The sequence below is a fragment of the Calliphora vicina genome, chromosome 4 (genome assembly GCF_958450345.1).
Source record: "Calliphora vicina chromosome 4, idCalVici1.1, whole genome shotgun sequence".
Classification (NCBI taxonomy): domain Eukaryota; kingdom Metazoa; phylum Arthropoda; class Insecta; order Diptera; family Calliphoridae; genus Calliphora; species Calliphora vicina.
The window spans coordinates 44,263,310-44,288,809 of record NC_088783.1 but is presented as its reverse complement, the minus strand read 5'-3'; the positions used below and the strand labels follow the sequence as shown (position 1 = coordinate 44,288,809).

Genomic DNA, 25,500 nt, shown 5'->3' with positions numbered 1-25,500 from the left:
AACTTTATATTATTTTTTAAATATATGTTAATATAGATAAAAAACTTTTATGTTTTTCAAACATTTAAACAATTGGTTAACTTTCAAAAACTATAATTTTTGTAAAAGTAATTTTTAGGTTGCTTTGATTTATTCAAAATTAATAATTTGTTGCTTGACTGGTTTTTGAAATAAACAATTCAAATCTTCTAATGTCTAATGACATGACATCATGTTACATTTTAGGAACAGTTACAATAAATTTCTATTTGGCAAATTTTGTTTAAAATAAAAATTAAGGCCTACTTTTAGGCCCACAGATGTCTAATAATATATTGCCTTTAAACAAATTTAAAGATATTTCTTCCTTTTAAAGTAAAATTAGGAAGATTTATTGAAAATCTTTTAGAAATATGACTTTTCTCAAAACTGTAAAGCCTACTTTTAAGTTGAACCAGCATTTAGCTAAATCTAAAATTTAATGTAACTTAATTAGAGTGTCAAAAAAACCGTAAAATTTGAATAACCGGTTTCCGGTTTAACCGAAAAAGTGTGTTTTCGAAAAACCGGTTTTAATTATTGCCTTTAAAAAAAACCGGTTAAACGGTTTCGGTTTTTGTCTTTAAAAAAAACCGGTTAACCGGTTTATATTAAATTTTTATTCAATATGAAAAAGGTCTAGGGAATGTGTTAAGAATTGTGTACTAAATCTTCGGAAATTTTGAATTCTATCTTTATGCAATTGCTATAATTTTCTATAAAATGAATCAATATTTTTAAAAATGGTATCAAAGTTTTTCATAAATATGTTTGAATAAGCTTTAGAAAATATATTTCATTAAAACCGGTTAACCGTCTTACAAAAACCGGTTTGTCAAAAAACCGAAACCGGTGGAGTTTACAAAGATGAAAAAACCGGTTGATTGGTTTCCGGTTTCGGTTTTGGATACTCTAAACTTAATTAAATCAGTAAAAAAAATTTCATTAAGATGAAAATGTCAGTTTGTCTGAAGTCATCTTCTAATCGTCCCAAATTAAAATGTTAGATGAAAATGTATCCTAAATTATATAACTAAATGTTCACTATGGCAATTCTGTTTCGCACATGGAAATTAGGAAAGTAAGAAAGCTAACGTTAACTAACTGTTTAGTTAAAGTTTAATAAACTACCCCAACAAGCTAAACTCTTCGGTGTTAAACTGCTGCCTCAACATATTTACATCTAGTTTAAATAAATTTATTTTTTCTACTCTGAAAACTTCAGGAAAAAATCAATAAAAATAATAATAATAGTAATAATAATAATAATTACTGTTCAAGTTTTTCGTTATTAATCCTTAAGGATTTTTCTTTATTATTATTTTAGTCTGGAAAGAGAAAATATAGAAAAATCATAATATTTTTCTATATTATCGGATTTACGTTTATTTTTCTTTACACAGTTTTTTTTTTTTTGCCAACTTTATTTTGTTGCTGCTGCTTTGCAAGTCTTCTGTATTAAAAACTTTAAATCCTTTCAAAACAAATCCTTAAACTAAGCATTATTATTGAAGTGCTTTTATGTTGCTTCGTATTTTTTTTCTGTTCCTGCTTTTCGCTTTCCATTCGCATTTAGCTCCTACTTATAGAGACTTTGCACATTGTCTTTTATTAACCAGGCTTTAATATTATTTTTTCGCAAATGTTGTAGCATTTGACCATTTAACTTTAAACATTCATAAATTTGTTTTCTTTTTTCTTCATACAGCTTTTTGTGTTAAAGTAATAATGGAGTCTTGCTTAAAGGAAATTGTATTTGACGGGGATTATGCACACACCAAACAAATGCAAACTCTAATGGTGGCAAGTAGTAGTGTAAATGAAGACAGTCAATAGTTTTGGAAAGCAGGCGTTGAAAGTCCTTAGTAGTTTTACAAGTGTCAGGATATTGATGGCATTATTGTTGTTTTGTTATATTATGTCCTGTTTCCTTTAATACAGAACAAAAAAAAATGAAAAGTAGCAAAGCAGCAGCTAGTAATAGGAAATAATGTTTGTATGATCTGAGGGAAAAGTTTTTTTTTCTTTTGAATTTCCCGGACATTTTTATTGGAAACTACTTATATTTCATTTTAAAATAAAATGCGAGTAATAATAACAAAACAAAAAAAAAAAGAATTTAAGTGATGAAAACTTTGACATCATAAATTCATACTCGTTTATACTGCAAAACAGCCATTTCAATTTTATTTCTTATTTAACAATATTTCAACTTTTTGCCCGGATCAAAAACAAACTAAGTATTAATGTTCTTATTGTTCGAAATGTAAAGTTTTGTGCAGCAAGCAACAAAAAAAACTATACAGCATTTGCACTAAAACTAAAGCCTAGCAAGTGTTAAAAGTAATAAAGTTTTTCTCTTTTTTTTTTTTTGCTTCATAAAACAGTAAGAGAGAAGTAGCAAAAGAAAGAACCTTTATTTTCTGTTGTTTCCTTGTATTAGTGTAATGTTTTGAAGGAGATGCATTTGTAAGGCAGCCAGCCAGCCAACTTTGATGTGTTTTGAAGCAAAGCGTTGAAAAGTATTTTTATTTTAATTTTTTATTTTTTTTTATTTCTTAAGTTTTACTTTATTATACATTGTTTTGTCCGTAATCGATGCTTAATATTGTAAAACTTTCTTAAATGAAAAAAAAAAAATTGAAAACTTATTTAAACTTCTGAAAACAATAAGTTGTAAATATGCAGTATTGTATTGAAGACATTAAAGTTTCAAGCATTTCAAGTTGTTACTGATATTTGGAATAAAATAAAGGTACTGAGTTTAAATCTTAAAGTTAGGGGAATAAATGGAGTGTCCAGCAAAGTCCTCATGCATACACATGATTTTACACTCATTCAGTGCATTTTATTGTTGCTTTTTCTTATTATTTTTGGTTAGTTTGTTTCGCTCCTTAAAATAATGAAAGAGGGAAAGCTAAGGTTAACTAACTGTTTAACTAAAGATTAACAATTTAACCCAACAAATTAAACTCTTAACTGTAACAAGCTCTAGTAATAGTGTTGGGTATTAATTAGACTAAATTTATAAAAATTGTCCGAAGTTGTACTTTTTTAACTTTTTTGTTCTTGAACCGATTTTACTAATTTCCAATAGCTAACTGCTTAGACAAGTGATAACTCTTATGGTATGGATCTTATTATGTTCGGTAATCTATTTTGGACGTGAGAATGTTTTACGCTCACATATAGCCAAATAACAGAAACGGCATTAAAATCCTTAAGTAATGTTTGAGTATTTGTACGATAAGTTTCTTTAGTGGCTCAAAATTAAAGTTGTCGTGCAATGTTATAGCAATAAATATGAAGAAATCGTAGATATAAATATTTTTGAATTTTATTTCAAATTTTTTTTTCAATTTTTTAAAAAAAAAAATTTACGTGAAAAAAAATTCTTTTTGGTGAAAAAAAAAATAGTTGTAAAAAATATTTTTTCCCGATTTTGACCCAAAAAAAAAAAATTTTATTTTTTAGTGAAAAAAATTTTACGTCAAAAAATTTTTTTTTGCTGAAAAAAAACGGGTTAAAAAATATTTCTTTCCGATTTTGATCCAAAAAAAAATTTTAAGTCAAAAATTTTTTTTGTTGAAAAAAGGGGTAATAAATATTTTCCCGATTTTGACCCAAAAACAAAAATTTTTAATTTTTGAATGAAAAAAAAATTTACGTTTAAAAATTTTTTTTTTGCTGAAAAAAAACGGAGTAAAAAATATTTTTCCCCGATTTTGAAAAATCATTGAAATATGCATCATTGGATATCATTATTGCCTATATTAATGGCTTAGTAATCCAGATATAGATAAATTATAGGTCAAAAATCGAGGTTTTTTCCTTACATCTCAGACATTTGTAGGCCGATTGTCTAGATTTTAAATAGCATGCGAGACGGAAGAATTCTCGATATATTGATGTATAAATTAAGTACGTATGTTATTTGGGGGCTACGGAAAGTTTAAAATACTAACGAACAGACGGACATGGCTATATCGACTCCGAAATCTATAACGATTCAGAATATATACACGTTGTGGGGTCGCAAATGAAAAATGTTGAAATTATAAATGGAAAGTCAACTTTGCTCAGTTGCGGATCCGGGTCAATCATTTGGGGTGGGGAGATCAAAATTTTTCTACATTTTTCTTTTTTTCTTCTTTTTTATATGAAAACTTTTCGGTTTTGGCGGGGGAATTTCTATTTCACCCCATTTAGATCCGCGCCTGCCTTTATCATGGTGAAGGGTACAAAAACTGATAAAATTTTCATAAATTTTTTACTACACCATTTTTCATTGAAATTGAGAAAATTCCAAATGAAATTGAGAAATTCCATTTCAAATTGAGAAAATTCCAAATGAAATTGAGAATTTCCATTTTAAATTGAGAAAATTCCAAATGAAATTGAGAATTTCGATTTCAAATTGAGAAAATTCCAATTGAAATTGAGAATTTCCATTTTAAATTGCGAAAATTCCAAACTTAATTTCAATTAGAATTTTCCCAATTTCATTAGGAATTTTCTAAATTTCAAATGGAAATTCTCAATTTCATTTGGAATTTTCTCAATTTTAAATGGAATTTCTCAATTTCATTTGGAATTTTCTCAATTTAAAATGGAAATTCTCAATTTCAATTGGAATTTTCTCAATTTAAAATGGAAATTCTCAATTTCATTTGGAATTTTCTCAATTTGAAATGGAAATTCTCAATTTCATTTGGAATTTTCTCAATATTATGTATAATGTTCTCAATTTCAATGAAAAATGGTGTAGTTTCAAATAGTATCTTTAATGTGTTCTTTCAAACATTAGAAAGTTTTGTAATGAAATCAAAATTTTCATAAAACGTTTCCTGCATTAATTAAAGCATTTCCATTGTCCTCTCTTAAACTCCATGCAGTCATTTGATATCTTACAAATACCAAAAGAAAAAAAACTTCTTAATTAAAATGTTCAATATCTACACAGCTCCAATAGCAATTGCATAAAACTAAAATGTTGTGGTTAACCGAAGAACAACTGTTACGTTCTCATCATACCACAAGTACAAGGAATTTTGCCAGAAATCTTTGTAAATATTTGTTTAAAGTAAATTTTACAAACATGTCGTTATGACATAACAATTATTTACAACAATGCCAATAAGTCTGATATTTAAATAATGGTCCTAAGTTAAACGCCATAATAAATACTACAAGGCAAGTAACTAAATGGTCATAAAATTCAGAGATACAGTTTTAAAACATTAACAATTCTAAGACAAACTAGACATTTATCTATTTTGTTATACATACATATATTTTAAAACAAAGATATTGAATATAATATAGAATTTAAAATATTTGTTTAGATATATTTAATACTAACTATGTACAACTAAGGGAAAATACATAGATACTCTTATATATAATTGCCAAAGGCTTTTAATTGGTTTGCCATATGTTTATACAATAATTACAAAATGTTTAAACTTTGTTTTCCAATATTTATGACTACATTTAACTGTGAGTTGTACATGTTGCCAAAAATATTGAGTGCCAAAGGCAAATAGTTTTAATGGGATAGTTTACTTTAAGTTGGTCTTCTCGTAATAAACATATAAATATTTTTGCTAAAATGTATGCAAATCTTACTGAGATTTATGCTTATAGATTTCTTTATAGAAACCTCAAAAACAATGTTACATATTTTAAGCCATCAGATAATTATAATGCTTAGTTAAAAAGCTCAAAAACCCCCTGCAAATATGCTTTAATTAATAAAACAAATATGTTGTGCATGTAGAGCTAGTAAAGCAGAAATTTTTGTTTTATGCACTAAAGCATAGTTTAAGGAAATTTGTTATTTATTTTATACTTGTTCTATATAATATTTATATACATAGATATAAACAAATTTCTGACATTATTCTCGAAAATATTTTTTAACAAAATATAACATTTTCTAAACAACACAGCAGGATTTTTACTATACATATAGAAAATAAAATCTTTATTGTTTTGTGTGTTTCAGGGTAGGAATTGTATGTGTAAAACATGTACGTACACTTTTATCTACAAATACATACAAAGCAATTAAATCAAAATTTAATTTTCAAATAAATGCCACCATGAAACGTGTGCAATTTCAACGATTTGAACATGAAGGACATTAAAAAGCATCAAAAGTTTACAAAACCGCTCCCCCTCACAAAATTGTTTAGCTACAAAAAGATGGTGTAAAAAATGTTTACAGCACACCTAAAAGTATGCAATATATATATATTTTACAACATATACAAGTGTGCGTTCAGCAAAAAAAAATAAAATAAGAAAATGTAATCGAAAAAAACTGAATTGTAGCACAACAAAAACTTTACTACACGAATAAAAGCAGCAATTTCAATTGTAATTCTTTTATATATTGACCACATGCATACAATGGCTGGTAACACATAGCAATATACGCATACACAATGAAACAAAGTGATCTGACTGACTGAGAGAGAGAGGGCAAAAGGTAAGGGAAAATACTACAAAACAGAGGTACAGTAGTTGTAGAATATTTTTGTATCTGTAGATGTTTATATTTACTTTTTATTGAGTCATACACATACATTTTTACGACTACCATTGTAAAGTCTGTTAAAAGTATGTGTGTGCGTGTGTGAGCCACATTCTAAAGAAAAAAGCCACAAAAGAATGCAATTTTAGCAAGTTTTATATATTTTTTTTGAACTTTTTGTGCCATTCTCTCTCTTTTTCTATTGTAGTGTTGTATTGTTTAACATGTTTGAATTTTATTTTATTTTTTTTGAGTTTGTTTGCTAATGCCATACCATATTACTGCCACATATACCGACATGTTTTCAGCAAACATTGTGATTTTATTTTGCTCATTCTTTTATATCAATTTATTTTATTTTCCTGTTGTTGTTGTTGCTGCTGTTGCTTTCAAAACAATTGAACATTGCATATCTGTTTTTGGATGTTCCTTTTTTCACTTTTGTCTCGAATATATATGTATGTGGGTTCAGTTCGGTTCGCTGCAGCAGTTTGTAAAGTTTAAAGTTTAAGATGGGAAATGTTTAAGTTTCTTATAGTGGCAGAGCAAATTGTGTAAAGCATTCGGACTAATTTTTGTTATACAAAATAGTTTGTTTTGAAAAACTGTTATATTCGCAATTTTCTTTTGAAAAAACTGTTATACACAAGGTTTTCTTGAGAAAATAATTTTATACATAATGTTATGCTTAATGTTTCTTTAGATAAAACTGTTATACACTATGTTTTCTATAGAGAAATCTATCCAGAATATTTTGTTGGAAAAAAACTGTTATACGCAATATTATCGTTGAAAAAAAGCTGTTATGCACAATATTTCCTTTAGAAAAACTATATTTACCATAGAAAAAACTGGTATACACAATATTATGTATGGAAACAACTGTTATACACAATATTTAGTATTAAAAAAACTTTTATATAGAAGGCTTTCATGGAAAAAACAACTATATACAATATTTTCTTTCGAAAAAAACTTTTATACACAATATTTTCTTTGGAGAAATATATACAGAATATGAAAACTGTTATACGCTATGTTTTCATTGTCAAAAATTGTTATGCACAATAGTTCCTTTAGAAAAACTGTAGTCACCATAAAAAAACGAATGTACACAATATTATCTATGGAAACAAATTTTATGCACAATATTTAGTATTAAAGAACTGTTATATAGAAATTTTTCATGGGGAAAAACAGATATATAAAATATTTTCTTATACACATTATTTCCATTGAAAAACTGTTATACACAATATTTTCTTTGAATAAAAACTGTTATATCTATTATTTTACCTTTTTATATAGAAAAAACTATTATACATACTATTTTCTATAGAAACAACTGTTATACACAATATTGTCTTTGGAAAATCCATTTTTACACAATACTTTCTATAGTAAAAACTGTTATAGTTTCTAATAGTAGTAAATTTGCTAATTTTTTAAAAAGTACTAAAGATATTTATGACAAGATTGGAATAATGGTTGATAATATAAAAATAGTGAGTAATCTTCATTAATATTATGTAACTAAATCTCAAATTAAGCAGAAATTATAAATAGTAGTAGATTTAATACTTTTTTAAAAGCACTTTTCCTTTGCAATTTAAAGCAAAATTTTTCAAACCCTTTAATTCAAACAATATTGGAATAATTATTGACAATTCAACAATAGTACATAGTCTTCATTAATATTATGTACCAAAATCTCAAATTAATCAAAAATTCTAAATAGTAGTAGATTCACTACTTTTTCAAAAAGTATTTTTTTCTCTTTTTTTTCGATAGAAAAATTTCTAAAACTCGTTAAATTAAACGATATTTGTATCAAAAATTTAGTAGTAGATTTGCTACTATTTCAAATAGTAGTTTTCTCTTTGATTTTATAGCAAAATTTTGTACATATATTTAGCTTCAATATATAATATATTGAATAAATAAATAAAAATTAAATCATGATGAAAACCAGTAAATAATTAGACAAGATCTATGCGAAAAGGGTTAAAAACGGTATTTTGGTTCTTGAAAAATATTTATACCTTAAAATACATATGTGAGTACTAAAAAAAAACTAAATATTTTTTGACAATATTTAAAGTAAAGCCTTACTTTTGAAATTATAACATTTTTAAACATATTTATATTTACTACAGACATTTCAATCCCCCTTTTTTAAAATATTGAATTGTTTAACAAATAAATTGTTTTCAAAAAATCCTTTTATAAACTTATGCCATCATAATTAAACAATTTTTTTTTATTATACTTTTCTATCTTCGCTCCATAAATATTTAGTTGTTTTTTGCCTTTATTTTTGCTTTGTGGCTATACAAAAAAAAAACAAAAAACGAAATAATTGTTTGCTAAATTAAATTCTTAAGTCTTCCGCTCCATTTTACTATAATTTTTTATTTTATAGTTGGCTAGGCAGCCATAAATACTGCTTAGTTCTACTAAAAAAAAACACAAAAAAAACCAAAGTTAAAAAATAAAAAAGAAATCGTATAAAAAAATAATTCAGAGACTCATACATTTAAGTAGAAAAATGTATATATCTAGCGAGTAAATAGAAAAAGGATTTTGAAAGCAAATAATAATTTTCGTTTTAGTTGTTCGCTTTTCCTTGAAAGATATTACTACAACTAGAGATGTTGGGCTAAAACAATAGATTGAAATTAAAAATGAAAGAAATGAAAAAAAACTATTGTTTAAAAGGAAAAATAATTATAGAAAAAATGTAGAACAAGTATATAATTTTGGTTTGTTTGAGGAAATTTTGTACAATTATATATGACGTTGTTAATATGTACGATGGTTTTTAGTTAGAAAGGAAGGCTATACGCTTAAAAGGATTTGAAATGTAACTAAATAGTGTGATAAGATTATAATTGAAATGAGAAAATTTCTAAGAGAAGAAAACAAATGTTGAAAATTATAATGAAATTATGCTGCAAGGTTTTTAGTTGGTTATACTGCAGAGAAATTTTAGTTTGTTCGTATGTACATACAAATAGCTTCTAGGATTAGCCTGTAATATTAAAATTTAATTGGAAAATTTTATAATTATTTTGAAGTAATCTTGAAAAATTGTATCTTAAAGGCTTATAACGCTAATTTTGTTTATAATTTTCATAATTTGAAATTTATTAAGGCAAGAAAAAATGCTTCAAATTAAGCTTATTATATATAAATAATTTAAATTAGTATTAGTAACTAAATACCTGAGATTTATATAGACAAAGCATAACAAACTAAAGTATGCAACAGTTTGCCTAAAAGTATGCAATTTATAAGAGTATTAAGCTATACTAGCATTAATTCACTTTTCCTTATTAAAAACGGTATATATTTTTATTTAACTCCTTAATATATTTAAAAACTGCCAGAAATATACCTTAATATCTACAATTTCTTAAATAATTAAATTCATACAAGTTTTACACTTGTTTTACACAGCCAAACACCATTAACGTTTTTTTCAATATCAATGAACAAGAAATAATCAAAAAAACAAAAGAAAAAGTGCTTTAATTAAAAATCCCCAGTTAAAATAGCAAAGCATACAACAAGTTTAACAAACATTTGTAACATTTCAATATTTATACACACACATAATGTAAATCTGTACAATTTAATCACTGTTAAAAGAAAGTTTTGCCAAAAATTCAACCCAAAAAAAAAAATACCACAATCATTGTTTTCCAAGGGGCAGGAGCAAGGGTGAGGGGTATATAGGATGAGTAAAAGTATGGTTATGGTTTGAAAACAGGCTGGCTGTTAGGGTAAAACTCCACTGTATACAACCTACAAAACCACAGTGAAAAACGCCCAAGAAACCAAGTGCGTAAGTGAATGAACCAGAAACAAAATAAGTTTGTAGGAGCAAAAGTATATATATAAAGACACTGCATGTGATTTTAGTTGATCCCCTGAATAAAGTTACTTTAACCTACTATAACACGGCACACACACAGACAAAACAACTCATACACTTGCATACTTATTTATAACATTGTTATTGTTAAACAACTGGTGTTTTTCATTTTGCTTATTTGTTGTATAAATGTATGTATATGCCAGAGTATTTGTATATTGAAATGTTTGTATATATGTGTGTGCTACATGCTTTTAGCGTTTAAAAATAAAGTTTCATCATTTCATTTCTAATTAAGCGACAGTAATTTTTGTCATTGTTATTTCTCAAATGCCACCAGGGTATGCTAGGAGTTTGTCATCGTCATTTTCATCATCAGCAGCAACAGCAGCATCATCATCATATCCCTCTTTATCCTTGTTTACTCTCCCCCATACATTCAAATGCTCACTCACTTTGGTGGTTATTGTTTTGCCATATTATTTTTTTTTATTATTTTTTTCCTTTATGTTTCTCGTCACTGGCAATAGAAGACACTTTTGGGTTCAAAATGTGTAAAACAGTCTAACAACTACAACAGCAGCAGCAACAAAACGAGCAAGAGAACAAGAACAACACTAACAAATTAAGGCACAAACGACAAAGTTTTAATTGAATTTAAATTGCAACATCATAGTAGAATGCAAGAAACAAAAATGGAATAACAACAAAAATGTTTTTTATCAAATTATATATATATAAAAAACACGCAAAAGAATTATTAGTAAGAAGACAAAAGAAAAAAAATAACAGCAAAAATTAGCAAATGAAGTGAAAAAAATTTAAAAATTGCATAGTTTAACTTTTTTTCTATGAGAGAGAAATTTACAAGTGACAGCAATATAGAAACAAAAATGAACTAAAATTATATACAAATTTAAGGATTTAAATTTTGTGGGTAATTAGAAATCTTTAAAATTGATCAAATTCGATTTTTTAATTATTTCCCAAAAGTATGCTTTAGTTTTTTAAGTCCATACAAAATGTAGATAATCATTTAAAATCTAAAAATGTTATTAAAACCTATATAGACACAGTATAACATCATGAAGTATGCAACAGTTATTGCAAATTTGCCTAAAAGTATGCAATTTGTAGGAGTATTTAGTTGAAAAACAATTTTTTTTTTATTTTAGCCCAAAAGTATGCTTTAAAATTGAAAAATTCTTTAGTATTTATAATAATCTTTAGTTTAAATCAAAGCTAAACTCCTTGAGGATTAGTTGTACGACCACCACCAGCTGTTTTGATCAAATTATGACAAAATGATTCTAAAATTGTGAGTGTTTCCCTATTCAAAAAAAATCACATAAAGCTAAAGGTAGGGTCACACATGCCAAATATTTGACGAAAAAGACGTAACCGCTAAATAAAATATGTTTTAATTCTTTTATTTATTTCAAAACCTCCGTCTACTTAGAGCAATTATACCCTGCACCACCATAGCCCCCATACAAATGTCCTTCCGAAATTTGACATTATCGGTCATAAATGTTTAATTTATAAATGTATCTCCACAAATTGCGCTCCAAATAAGTTTTATATATACAAAATTCGTGTCAAAGAATTTTGTTACGATCGGTCCATAATTAGTCATAGCTCCCATATAGACACGCTTCCGAAAATCACTTTAATCGCTTAAAAATGTTGGTATACTCACAAAATTCAACATAGTAAACTTTCATAGAGACATAAATCACACGACCTAATTTCATGGTGATGGGTCCATAATTGGTCATAGCCCCCATATAAGGCCCACTACCGAAAATCACTCAAAAATACTTTTACTTAGTGTAGGGTATTATATGGTTGGGGTTGACCGACCATACTTTCTTACTTGTTTTGTTATACAATAAATCAGCTGTGGTAGTGATATCACTTTGAAGTGCTACTTTATATTCGAAGTCAATTAGCTAAGACACAATTCTAATGTTAGTGAAGACACAATACAGAGTTGCATCGATATTATTTGCATATGTATGTAAAAAAAATATTTTAGATAAATCGAAAGGTTCTCTAACATTTCCACCAATTCCTCCATTATTTTTTTAATTCTTGAGGCGAAGTTTTAATTTTTTTAATGGTAAAAGCTTCGCAATTTTAGCTTTAAATTTTAGGTCTTTATGTTCAATTGCCGATTACTATTAGTTAAATTTTAGCTTTCGTCGTTGGTCCCTAAATAGCTCAATATTAGCTTCAACCGTAGGTATTTATATAGTAAAATTTTATCGTCAATTATATTCAATTTTAAATTTAAATCTTTCAAATTGTTTAAAAATATTGACTTAAGTACTTTATATTTTAATACAATTTACTTCAGTACAAAAATACATGCATAAATGACGTAAATTTTCTATGAGCCGATATTTCTGAAAAAAATGTTATTAAAGATTTTAGATATTTGTATATAACACATTTTCTCTAATAACAATTCCGTACAGCATAAAAAAATGATTATAAAGATTATTTTAAAATGTTTCTTATATATTGCCTACTTACAGGGTTTGTAAGATTATTTTAAAAGGTTCCTAATATATTGCATATTTACAGGGTTTGTATGATTATTTTAAAAGGTCTCTAATATATTGCCTACTTACAGGGTTTGTAAGATTATTTTAAAATGTCTCTAACATATTGCCTATTTATAGGGTTTGAAATTTTTCTTTTTTGTGAACTGAATTGAAAATGAATTGAAAATTTCCATAAAACAGCTTTTACTTCATTAGAAATATATAAACATTGTTCTGGCCTAGTTTAAGTATTTAAAGATAACAGCTTCAATAAAACTATACAAAATTAACTAACTACTACATGCCAAACTTAAAGCCTTATTTTGCACAAAACTAAACTATCATTCCTTATAAACTTGGTTATCCTCTTAAAAATAAAATGTCATTATTTTCTATTGAGATGGCTACATTCTAATGTTTTTCTTTTGCTTTTCTCTTGCACAAAATTAATTCCTTATTGTTAATTTACTTTATTCAAATTTGAATTTGAAAAGTGTGTGTGTTAGTGTTAGATCTAAGCATAAAAAAGCAAGCAAAGTTTTCTTAATTTGTTACGGTATTTAAATGCTCTAATTCCCAATGCAATTTTCACACTTGTATTTTGTGTTTCATGCCTGTGAAAATCTCTCAAACACACAATCCCCTAAATGAGAAAAAAACAAAAAAAATAAAAAATTGTAAAAATGAAATCTTTATGCTTGTTTTCAACACAGCCTATGAGTATACAATTGTATACAATTTCATTTAAATTTAGTTACCAGTTTTGTTGGCAAAGAAGGCAGGCAAAAGAATTCTTTAGAAAACATAAAATGAAAATGAACATCATGAATGCAACCGCATGTTAGAGAGGTTTCCTTTAACGAAAACTGCTGCCGTTGGTGTTGCTGTTGGTATTGCTGCTGTTGCGCAAGCAAGATAACCAAAAACTGCATAAGTATAATGTGTCACATTCCTTTTGCAGACAAATACTGAGCAAGAAAGAAAATAATACTAAACGCCTTAGAGTAGGCTATGCAAAATACTTTTCTTTTAATGTTGAATAGTAGTTTTTGTAAAGTTTTTTAATTTTTCTTCTGTTTGCAACACGTTTATGCCTTTACACTCACAAACGTTGAATTGGGGCTGCTAATGCTCTAAACAATTTCTATTTCTATTTCCATTTTCATTACTATTACCAACATGCAAATATACATACAATTGTACAACAGCTGTAGGAGAAGCCATAGCAATTCAGGAATTAAGAGGAGGATTGAAAGCCAGGCAAAAACACTAAACTGACTTTTGGAAAATGTCTCCAAAGGACTTTAGTTTAACCAGATGACGACAACAAATGCCATGTGGCTTTTAGCCAAAAACGAAAATACATACAGCAAAACAGCAACAAAATTCAGAATTGTTAGATATGAATGTTGCATATCTTAATGCTGTAGCAACGAGTGTTAGTCTGTCTAACATATATAGTATGCATGCAAATGTCTAATAGCATATTGGAAAATAAGTTCTAAAACGAAATTTCCTTTTTCTACACTATCTCTTTCTATGAATTTTAAATACTTGTGCCAGTATTAGTAGAAAAGAGTGCGTTTGTGAGAGAGTGTGCCTTACAAAAATATTCCTGTTTTTTTCATTATCTGTTGAGTTTTGCCTGTTCTTTTTTTATATATATATATATATTTTTATTCAGCATTGTGGTTGGCATTTTGCATTGCATATTTTTGGTTATAAAAATTGTGATAATGCTGAAGTTTAAAAAATATATGTGTGTTATTTTGGTAATGTCATGGCTTGATTTTTTTTCTGGCACTTGACATTATCCTTTGCTGACAGCATACTGTCGTTGTATGTGCCACCACCCACTTTAATGTGTAGTATTTTTGTGTGTCTGGCCGTCATTAGATTTGTCTGCCTTTACGCCATCTTTTTTTTGTTGTTGTCTGTATTTGCATGTTTTTATCTGGCTGGTTTTTTGCATTTTGTAGGTTCTTAGTTGTTTGCTGGAGCAAATTGAGGGCTGAGTTTTAAGTCATAGGTTCTTTGAAGTTAGTTCTCTTAGTGTTTTGTTGCATGCGAATACCGTGTGTGTCACATTTGTAACAAAAGATGTATTAGGGTGATTTATGCTTCGCTGAATTTTGCATTTCACACATGCAGGAATAAATAGGGAAACATTTTTGTAAATTAAAATGCTAGCGTGTGAAAAACACTATCTTTTAAGGTTCTTACTTAAAAATTCTGGGGTAAAATATAGTAAGCTTCTTTGGAGGACAGTAAGCTTCTTTTGGATCGTAAGACAGTAAAAATTTAACCTAAAAATATGCAGTAAATATTAAATGGAAAAATTTTTAAAAAATGTTTTGTTATCATTTAAAATTAAAATTTTCTAACATTTGAATTTGTGGACGAGTTATTTTCAGACTCTGAAAATTATTAATTTAAATACATACAATTTAATTTTCTAACATTTGAATTTGTGGACGATTTATTTTCGGACTCTAATTCCTTTTCGATCCAAGAACACTGCTTTAACAATTGAACTTTCCCACTACAAAGCCTGATTTAAGTTTTTTAGTGGAGATACAAACCACTTTTATCTTTAAATTGAAATAAGTTTAAATTTGTCTTGTTAAATTTATTTGAAAGAGATATTTAACATTATCCACTCTATAAATCGTAAAAATTCTACAGTTTAACTGGACTTTTTGAATATTAGTAAAGATCCCAACCAGATTTATTTTTTAATTTAATTCCTTAAAGCTGTAAACAAAATGTTTCATTGTTGCCTAACTAGTTCTTAAAATTGTCCTTTCTGTTGGGTTTCTATTGTATAAATTTCTATTATTTTTAAATTTTTTTTTTTTCAATTTTTAGCTGGGTTACAAACCATTTAATTTTAAAATCAATTTATTTTGCTATATTTCAATCAAATGGAATCATAATGATGTTAAGTATATTGGAAGGAGCACTTTAATAATAACTACCTTATTGTTCAAATTGTTTATTTGAACTGGAAATTAAGAACTTTAGTAAATCCAATCTAAATGATTTTTGTTTTAATAGATCCTTTAAAGGACTAGATCAAAACAAAATACTTGTTTTTGGGATGAATATTTTCTAAAATATTATTTTACGAATTTTCTTTGAAAATGGCGATATACTTTAAATAAATTGCAGGAAAATCTAAAATTTTAGCAAAGACATAAACCAATTAAAAATCCCTTAAATTTTAAGTCATACATCCAATATTTCTTACTGAAAAAAGCTATTAATTTCCAAAATTGAGAAAAGACCTTTTAAGAAAAGCCTTCAGATCAAATTAGCGTGGTTCATTTTTGTTTATTTAGATTCAAAATTATTTATTTTCGTGGCTTCTCTGAAACCTCATCATATTTTGGGCAATTGCTGTAAAATTTAGCAGACAAACAAACCATTTGATTTAAAAAAAAAAAATATTTTAGCTTCTTTCGAAAACAAACTCTATATTTTCTCTTTAAATACAAAAAACAAAGATTTCTAATTAAGTGGATTTGATCGTCCATATTAAATACACTATAAACTTTTGTAGTTGAAGAGAAATTCTAGAACATTAGTAAAGTCTTTTTGTTTAATTCAATCCCTGTATGCTCCAAATCAAAACAGAAAACATAATCTTTGCTTGTCAAGTATCAAAATTGTACTCTTTTTTAATTTTCATGATTTACCGCAAATTTTCAAATATTAGCAGAGGTACAAACCATTTCAACTCAATTTTATTTTAACTGCAAATAAAAAGAGCACTGTAGTCATTTGTTTGAATACTAATTTTCATAATTTCTAAATCTTAATTGATTTTGCTTAGTGCGGATTCCAAAATATTTAACATTTAGCAGAGACAAGAGACAAGTAACATCAATAATGTAAATTCTCAAATATTAGCAGAGGTACAAACTATTTAAACTGAAATCAATTTTATTTTTACTTTAACTGCAAACAAAAAGAGGACTGTTGTAGTTTTTATACCCTTTACATTCATGAGAAGGATATAAGATTGTCATTCCGTTTGTAATTTCTACATTTTTCATTTCCGACCCTATAAAGTATATATATTCTGGGTCCTTATAAATAGCGGAGTCGATTAAGCCATGTCCGTCAGTCTGTCTGTCCGTCTGTCTGTTGAAATCAACTTTCCGAAGCCCCTAAATAACTTACATACACGATTCATACATCAATATCTCTGGAATTCTTCCGGCTCGGTTGTTATCGGTCCACATGTGGCTGAGATATAAGGAAAAATCCAGGACAACTTTTGACACTTTTTGACATATTTTTTTTAGCTATATCTGGATTACTAAGTCATTAATATAGACAATATGGATATCTAATGATAAATATTTCCAAGACCTTTGCAATGACGCATATAAGACCATAGTAAGTTGGACCTACAATGTGTCAAAATCGGAAAAAATATTTTTAACCCGATTTTTTTTTCGCTAAATATTAAAAAAAACAAAAAAAAAATAAAAATTTTAAAAAATAAAAAAACAAATATTTTAAAAAAACAATTCAAAATTTTTTTTTTTTACAAAAAATGAAAAAACAACTTTGGAAAAAAAATTAATTTTTTTACCTAAAAATATTTAAAATTTTTTTTATTTCCACTCTCATTAAAAGATCCCAAAAAAAAATTAAAGTATACTATTGCAAAAAACAATAAAAAAAACGTATACATAAATTTATACATTGCAACCAATTAAGTTAAAACAACTTATTGAAGCATGCTTAAATTCAATTTCACAGTTTAATAATTTTTTTTGCATTTTATTTTGCAACAAATGATGGCAACAAGACACACTCTCAACTATAACAATTTATATAATGAAATAGTTCTGTTTTTTCGCTGGATTGTTGTTGCTGTTGTTGTTGTGTTGCCGTTAAATATAGTAAATTAATACGTTCCAATTACTACAATAAATTTAAATAAATCCTGTGTAAAAAACTCGCTTTTCACTATCAGTTAAGTATGTTTGTATGTATTTATTTGTATATGTTAAAGAGTGTGAGTGAATGTGAGTGTATTTGAGTTACTAGCCAACATTCATTAACAATTCACATGACACAGCCACATTATGCACTTGTGTCATCAATTTTACAAAGTGACTTAAAAATATAATATAAATTAGGTCAACTACTACTACTACACACATACAAATACAGCTGCACACAAATTAATGCCTGTGTCATGGTAGTAGTATTTTTTGTATTTGTGCAAGTGGTAGTGTATTTAACACTCACATAAACATACACTTGCATTTACAGAAAATTAAGATGAAAATGAAAATCAGCTCTGCATACAAATAATACACAATGCATATATACATGCATATACTTTCAAACAGTTACAGTTTTAAAATAAAATGGTAGAAGGATATTTTGCTGTTTTGAAAAAAGCACACAATACACAAACCCATACTTGCTTGCTAGCTTGTTGTTATTTTATTTTTTCCTTCATAAAATTTTCCTTACTTTCTCCCTCTGACCACTTATTATGTACATATAGCAACTGGCAGGACAATAACAACAAAAAAATAGAAATATTTAATACAATACTACTACGCAACAATTTCAATTTGAAACTTACAAGTGGCATTGTGGCATTAAATACGTTTCTACTTGTAACTGCATTTGTACGAATGCAACTGTGTTACATGTTTTTCATGCGTTTGAGTATAAAATAATGCTTGGTTGGCTAGTGCCACCCACTGCCATAACCCTTAATGTTGCATAAAACCACTGCAAATGTCACATCATTTGGAAAAAATGTCTAGTAAATTGAGAGCTTGAGTTTAAAGGGCCTGGGCGGGAGATGTGTTTGGTTGTCGTTATAAAAAATGTGTTACAAATAACAACAATTGTTTGACTTTGGATTTATTTTTTTTTTTATGTATGTATCTATATTTAGTTTACTTAAATCCTTGACAATAGGCTTATAACTGCAATAGTTGTCAGTTGGGTAATGGTTGGTTAGCGTAGAGAGAATACGGAGCTGGAAGGTTTGAACTACAACAAAATTACTAAATGAAAAAACCCTGCCTCATAATCCAAGATATTAAATAATAATATAAGTTTCAATTCAAGTTTTTGAAATAATTTGTTTTTTCTACTTATGTGCTAAAATTCCATTACAATTTAAACGTTTTGGATACAATTAGGTTCGTGTATTTGCTTATGTTTGGGAAGTGTTAGATTCTAAATAATATTTACAGAAAATAGTTAGATATTGAATAATAAAACAAGTTTTGGAAATAATTTAGTTCCTCTGTGTGAAAATTCAATTAAAATTTAGACGTTTTGGATATAAATTGGTTTGTATCTTTACTTATGTTTGGGAAGTGAAATATTCTAAATAATACTTACAGAAGATAGCTAGACATTGAACAAGTTTTTGCATTATTTTTCATTACATATGAAAATTCTTGAAAAAATATTTCATAAACCGAGCTTAAAGTAAAATTTAGATGATTTGTATATAATTTGGTTCGTGTCTTTACTTATGTTTGGAAAGTGAAACATTCTAAATAATATTTACAGCAAATAACTGATTTAAATCTTTTGAAAGTAATATTTAATGAAAGACGTACAAATGAATTTTATTTTCAGTTATATATAGTTAAAATATTAGTGGTTTTAAAAGTTAATGGTTTAAAGGGGGGTCACACGGTATGTATTGGGACATGGCTTCGATACATATGAAATTCCATGTGCATGTCAAAATTCACTTTATACAAACGATTCAGAATTTCCACGTTCACACGTACATATGTAATTGACATAACTTCTATTAGTTTACATGTTAGTTGTTTTTAACTATATATATGATGCATTTCATGTCAAATGAACCAACTTTTGAAATCGATGTATTTTGATTGTGATGAAATTCTTATAAAATACTTCTATTGAATAGTAAATCAGACACAATTTTTCAACAAACTCGGTCAAGAAGTCTCTGAGTAGAGGGGGGGTGGGGGGTTCATAATTGACAATTTGGCCAAACAGGTGTTTTTCCTCATACTTGTAACTTATTAGCAAAATGTGTCCCAAATAGTTTAGATAGCAATATCTTCAATCTTTAAAAAAAAAAATAAAAAAAATTTAATTTTTTTTTCCCAAAATCAAAAACATTTTTACCTTTTTTCCGAAATGGGTCTCTTTTTTATCAAAAGAAAGCTTAAGTCTTTTCCTTGAATAGCTTTATGGCCGCTAGTGGGATGCGAGTGGGATATATATCAAAATACGTGTTTTGTAACTCAAGATATAAAATATTTGACTCTTTTTGGAAAATTTAAAACGTTGTTAACTTTTTCAAAATGGCCCTTTTTAATTCCATTTTTGCCCAAAAGAAAGCTTAGGTCTTTCCTTTAAAGAGGATCCTTTTAAGAGGATATCATCAAAATAAATGTTTTGTAACTCAAAACATGGAATTTAAAAATTTTTTTTTTGGAAAAATCGAGGATTTTTTTTAAATGGACCCTTCTTTAATTTTTTTTTTGCTCAAACGAATGGTTAGGTCTTTTCAAAACAAATGTTTTGTAGTTAGACATACAATTTTTGATTTTTTTTTTTAAATCAAAAACTTTTTGACTTTTTTTTAAAAATGGCCAGTTTTTTAATTTTTTGTGGCTAAAAAAAAGCATAGGTCTATTTCTTTAAGAGCTTTTTGGTCTCTTAGTGCGAATGATATATGTATCAAAATAAATGTTTTAACTCAAAAATTGTACGTCACTCAGTTTTTAAATAATTTTTTAAAGTTTTTCATACAAAAATTTGAAAATTGTTTGTTTTCCTTTAGAGTTTTCTGAAACAACTAGTCAATAAATTGACTTAAGCAAAAATCTGGTAAAAAGGGGAAATTTTATCAATAGCTATCATGATTAGCCTCTTCTCATGAATGAATTTCCTAGGAAAATATCATTTTGTTTCCATTTGGACTGATTTTCAAGATCAAGTGGTTGTTGTCTTTACTTAAAAGTTGAAATTCTGAACAAATTTTTTAAAGCACATCATGTCAAACTTTCCACATACATATATCAAAATATAAAGCATTTATATAGTAATAAGGTACACGAATTGTTTTAAAGCAGTCATCTCTTTTGAGGTTTGTTTTAATTTACAGCTTTCATTAATTGAGTTAAACAAAAATCATCTGGTTTTAGTCTTTACTAAACATCGGAAATACTAGCTAGAACATACAATCTGTAAAATTTATAGTATATCTACAATTAAGTATTCTTTTAAATGCACTTAACTCTTAACTATGAAAATAGGTAACGAAATTTTCCATTTGAACTGAAGAAGTTTGTCATTCCGTTTGTAATTTCCACAATATAATTTTCCGACTCTATAAAGTATATATATTCTGGATCCTTATAGATAGCGGAGTCGATTAAGCCATGTCCGTCTGTCTGTCTGTTGAAATCAATTTTCTGAAGACCGCATATATCTTCGGGATCCAAATCTTCAATAATTCTGTCAAACATGCTTTCGAGAAGTTTCCTATTTAAAATCAGCAAAAACGGTGCACAAATGGCTTAGATATAAGGAAAAAACCAGGACAACCTCGATTTTTGTCCTATATCTGGATTACTAATTCATTAATATGTCAATATGGATATCTAATGATAGATATTTCAAAGACCTTTGCAACGACGTATATAAGACCATAGTAAGTTGGACCTACAATGGGTCAAAATCGGAAAAAATATTTTTTAAACGGAATTTTTTTTGACCAAAAAAAATGTAAAAAACTAAATTTTTTTTTAAAAATTTAAAAAAAAAAAATTAAATTTAAAAAAAAATTTAAATTTAAAAAAAAAATTTAATTTAAAAAAATTAAATAACAATTGGAAAAAAAATTAAAAAAACTATTTAAAAAAAAAAAAATTTGTTTACCTAAAAATATTTAAAATTTGTATTTTGAAGTATAATTTGGTGAAGGGTATATAAGATTCGGCACAGCCGAATATAGTTGTCTTACTTGTTCAAAAATGATTTCTGCCTCTACTAAAACATTATGATATGAAAATTAATATTATGACTGTCTAACTAATTTTAAATTCCATTTAAAGCATAACCAGCTCTGAGCTCAACTTTTCATAGAAAGCTGAAAAAAAAATATTGAATCTTTTTTCTATTTATATATAATTTTCAAGTTTGAGTGAGTAGTGGTGGTTAATATGATTATAAAGTTACAATGTATATAATTTTGCACAATTTCTATCTGTGTATCTATGGAGATAGTTATAGTGTATCGGTGTTTTTGTTGTTGCTGTTGTGTGTCTATGTGTCTGTATACTATTGCAATATGCGCAATGCAGTAGTTATCGGAAATGGGTTAATCGATTTTTAAGAGGATCGCTCGTTATGCTCTGTTTCATTTTTGTCATAGTAACTCATAGACAGGCAACATACAAATTTACTTATAAACACACACACTCACACTTAGACAATTACATCAACATCCTGGACCATACAGAATACAACTTAACAAATCCTATGGATGTGTGTATTTAGTTTAAAGTATGTATTTGGTGTCTATGTATTTTTAATGTTCTATGTCTGTATTTGAGTTTAAGTTTGTATTATTGTGTGTGTATGTCTTTATTTATAATAGTATGTTATTTTCTGTTGTCATTTCTATTACAGATACAGAGATACAAGTGATGTATTTGTGTGCATATTGTAGTGCATTTACATTAAATGTTTTAGCAGATGTGTTGGTTGGTTGGTTGCTTGATAAGCAGAGTAGAACAAATTTTCTGTAGAAACTGGCAAAATCAGTAGCAGTATGTATTAAGTAATCATTTAGTTCTTGTTATTTGGTTTGGAATGGTCTTTTTTTCTTCTCTTAATGGCTGAAGTTGTCATTTTAGTTTTAAATCGCAGTTCTTTCTTGCATTTGTTTGATAGTTCTGTACGCGTTTTGTGATGACTGGTTTAAATGAGTTTAATTTAGTTTTTTACTATAAAATAAAATAAAAATTCTCATATTTCTTTGTTTTTTTATATGGATGCGTATTTTGAAAGAATTTTCATTGTGAATTGTATAAATCTTCTATTATTACTGAAATTGCCCAAACTTAGTAAAGACCCAAACCACATTTTATGTTTAGATCAGATACGTCCAAGCACGCATACATCAATATTTGAGTTTGCGTTGAACAGCTTTGAAAGCTCTTTTTTCAAAATACATACAGAGTATGTTGTTGCTGTTTGTTTGCAAAATAAACAGCAAGCATTGTTGTTGTACACTTGTCGTGTGAAAGTACAAAAGCTCTTTTATAAAAGCTCACACATTGTACATATGAGAATGTAACTGGTTTAGATCAATCTCTAAAATCTATAAATCAAAACCAAAATTTTCTGCATGTTTATGAGATTGTAAGTCAATCAACTGTATGTGTAAATCATGCTCAAGACCAAAAAACAAAACCAATATAAATCATTTTTCACAATAATGTTTTTCATTATCCTAAGCAGTTGAAGTTTGAAAATTAAAAAAATCTGTTGTGTATAAAAAAAGTTGTGTACCAAAATGACAGACAATTATAATTAAATTTAAGCTTTTTGCATATACTTTCGTTTATCCACTCTATTGATTATTTTCTAGTTGCCTGTTGTGTTTTAACAAATAGATCTATATATCCGTTCTGTTTCAGTAACAATTTCTGTTCCAGGCTTCATTATTCTCTCTGCTCTGACCGAATTTTTTCTAAAAATTCTTCCATTTATGTCCTAATTCTATTTCTTGCTGTCTTATCTATTTGCAGATATTTAGCAAATTTAATCCAGTATATTCTTACTGTCTTTAATAAAAAAAAACTATTTTAAAGAGTTTTATTCCTTGTTTTAAACTTTTACTTTTCCGTTCCGTTTGCATGCTACTTCCATGTAATCTCCAAACGCCCACTTCTGTGCCTTTAACATTTTTATTCCATTTTGCTGCATTTACATCAATATTTTTATTTTCTGTTTTATTTGAAAATCTATACATGAGAAATACAATCCCAAGTAAATTATTGTTGTCCTTTTTTTCTGTGTCAATTTGTGGTTAAATATCGAAGGATATTTTTTTATATATTTTCTTCTTATAACTTTATTTTCTGCACATTGAGTGTGTCCTTTTAAGTGCGTGAGCAAGGATATTTGTAGGAGTAGTTGTTGTAACTTTACTGTGTTACTAGTGCAATTGAGGTTAATGGACAAATTTAATTTAAAAATATATAAAAAAAAATTAAGAGAAAAACTCTATCAAGGTCTGTTTTTGAGTAAAGTAAATTAAAGTTATTTTAAAAACAGAAATTTTAAATAAATTAGTAGTGGTAAATTTGTCAGTTTATTTAAGAAATGTAATAAATAAATTGCAAATATCTTAAACATTAACCAGACCCGAAAATAACTCGTCCACAAATTCTACTACTAAAAATTACCAATTATTTTCAGATATTAAAAACAAAATACTTGAATAAATTTTATAGACTGATTTCTGTTGGCTTGTTAAGATCTTTGCAAGTTTTTCTGTGTTTATTGTGCTATTTGTTTTTAATGTTTCCCTAATATAAGCAACATTTTTTGAAACAACTTAAATTTTTTCACACCTTATAAAAATTGTGTTTAATTTAAAGTTATTTAAAATAATTTTATAATTTTTCTTTAATGTATGTCAATCTTAAATTTACCAGGATTTTGTTGTATGTGTGAAAGTTTATTTTGTTGGTCTTGTGTATGTTTGTGTTGTTTAAATGTCCCCTGGCGCTGTTATTTAGAAATATATTATTTTTTATAACAAGAGCTGTGTTAAACTTTTATATAAACTTTTCTACTTCTTTTTTTTTGTAACATTTAACTTTTCAACAAAATTTTATTTATATATTAAAACTTAAGTACTTCTTACAGATTTTTTTATAAAACTCAAAAAGAAATTTTGCTTTAACCTCAATTTATATAAAATTTTTATAATATTTAGCACATCATTTACACGAAATTATGTTGGGAGGACTAACTAAGGCACGCTAAATTGAGTTAGGTTAGATTAATAGAAAAATAAATGTTAGCAGAAAGCTTTTTTATTCCTGTAATGCTTTAAAGTGTTTAAAATATTTAAAAATCACAAAAAAGCTTACATAATTCACGTAGGGGATGCTGGGCCGTTTCAAGCTTAAAAGCTTTTTAAAACTATGTTTATCAAAAAAAGTGTTTATATTTGTGTTATAATAAGCGCTTTATATGTATTCATATTTGTGTTATATTAAGCTTTTTATGAAGATTTCATGAATCTCCAAAAATTTCAATATTTTATAAAGGAAAGCTTGATGTATTTATATTAATGTTATAATAAGCTTTTTATGTAGATTGCATGTGTCTCCTAAATTGTTAATCGTTCAGCTTTCATTAAGTAACTACAGGTTGCTAAAGCTCAAAAGCTTCCTAGACTATGTTTATCAAATAAAGCTTTATATATACAGAATTTATTTACAATAAGCTTTTTA

At 27.0% G+C, this 25,500-nt stretch overlaps 1 protein-coding gene across 1 annotated transcript in view; it reads right to left on the bottom strand.

Annotated features, from left to right (window-relative positions):
- The window catches only part of Ten-a (tenascin accessory), a 347,949-nt gene that overhangs the window by 146,225 nt on the left and 176,224 nt on the right, over positions 1-25,500 (bottom strand). The gene's annotated exons all lie outside the window — the stretch shown is intronic.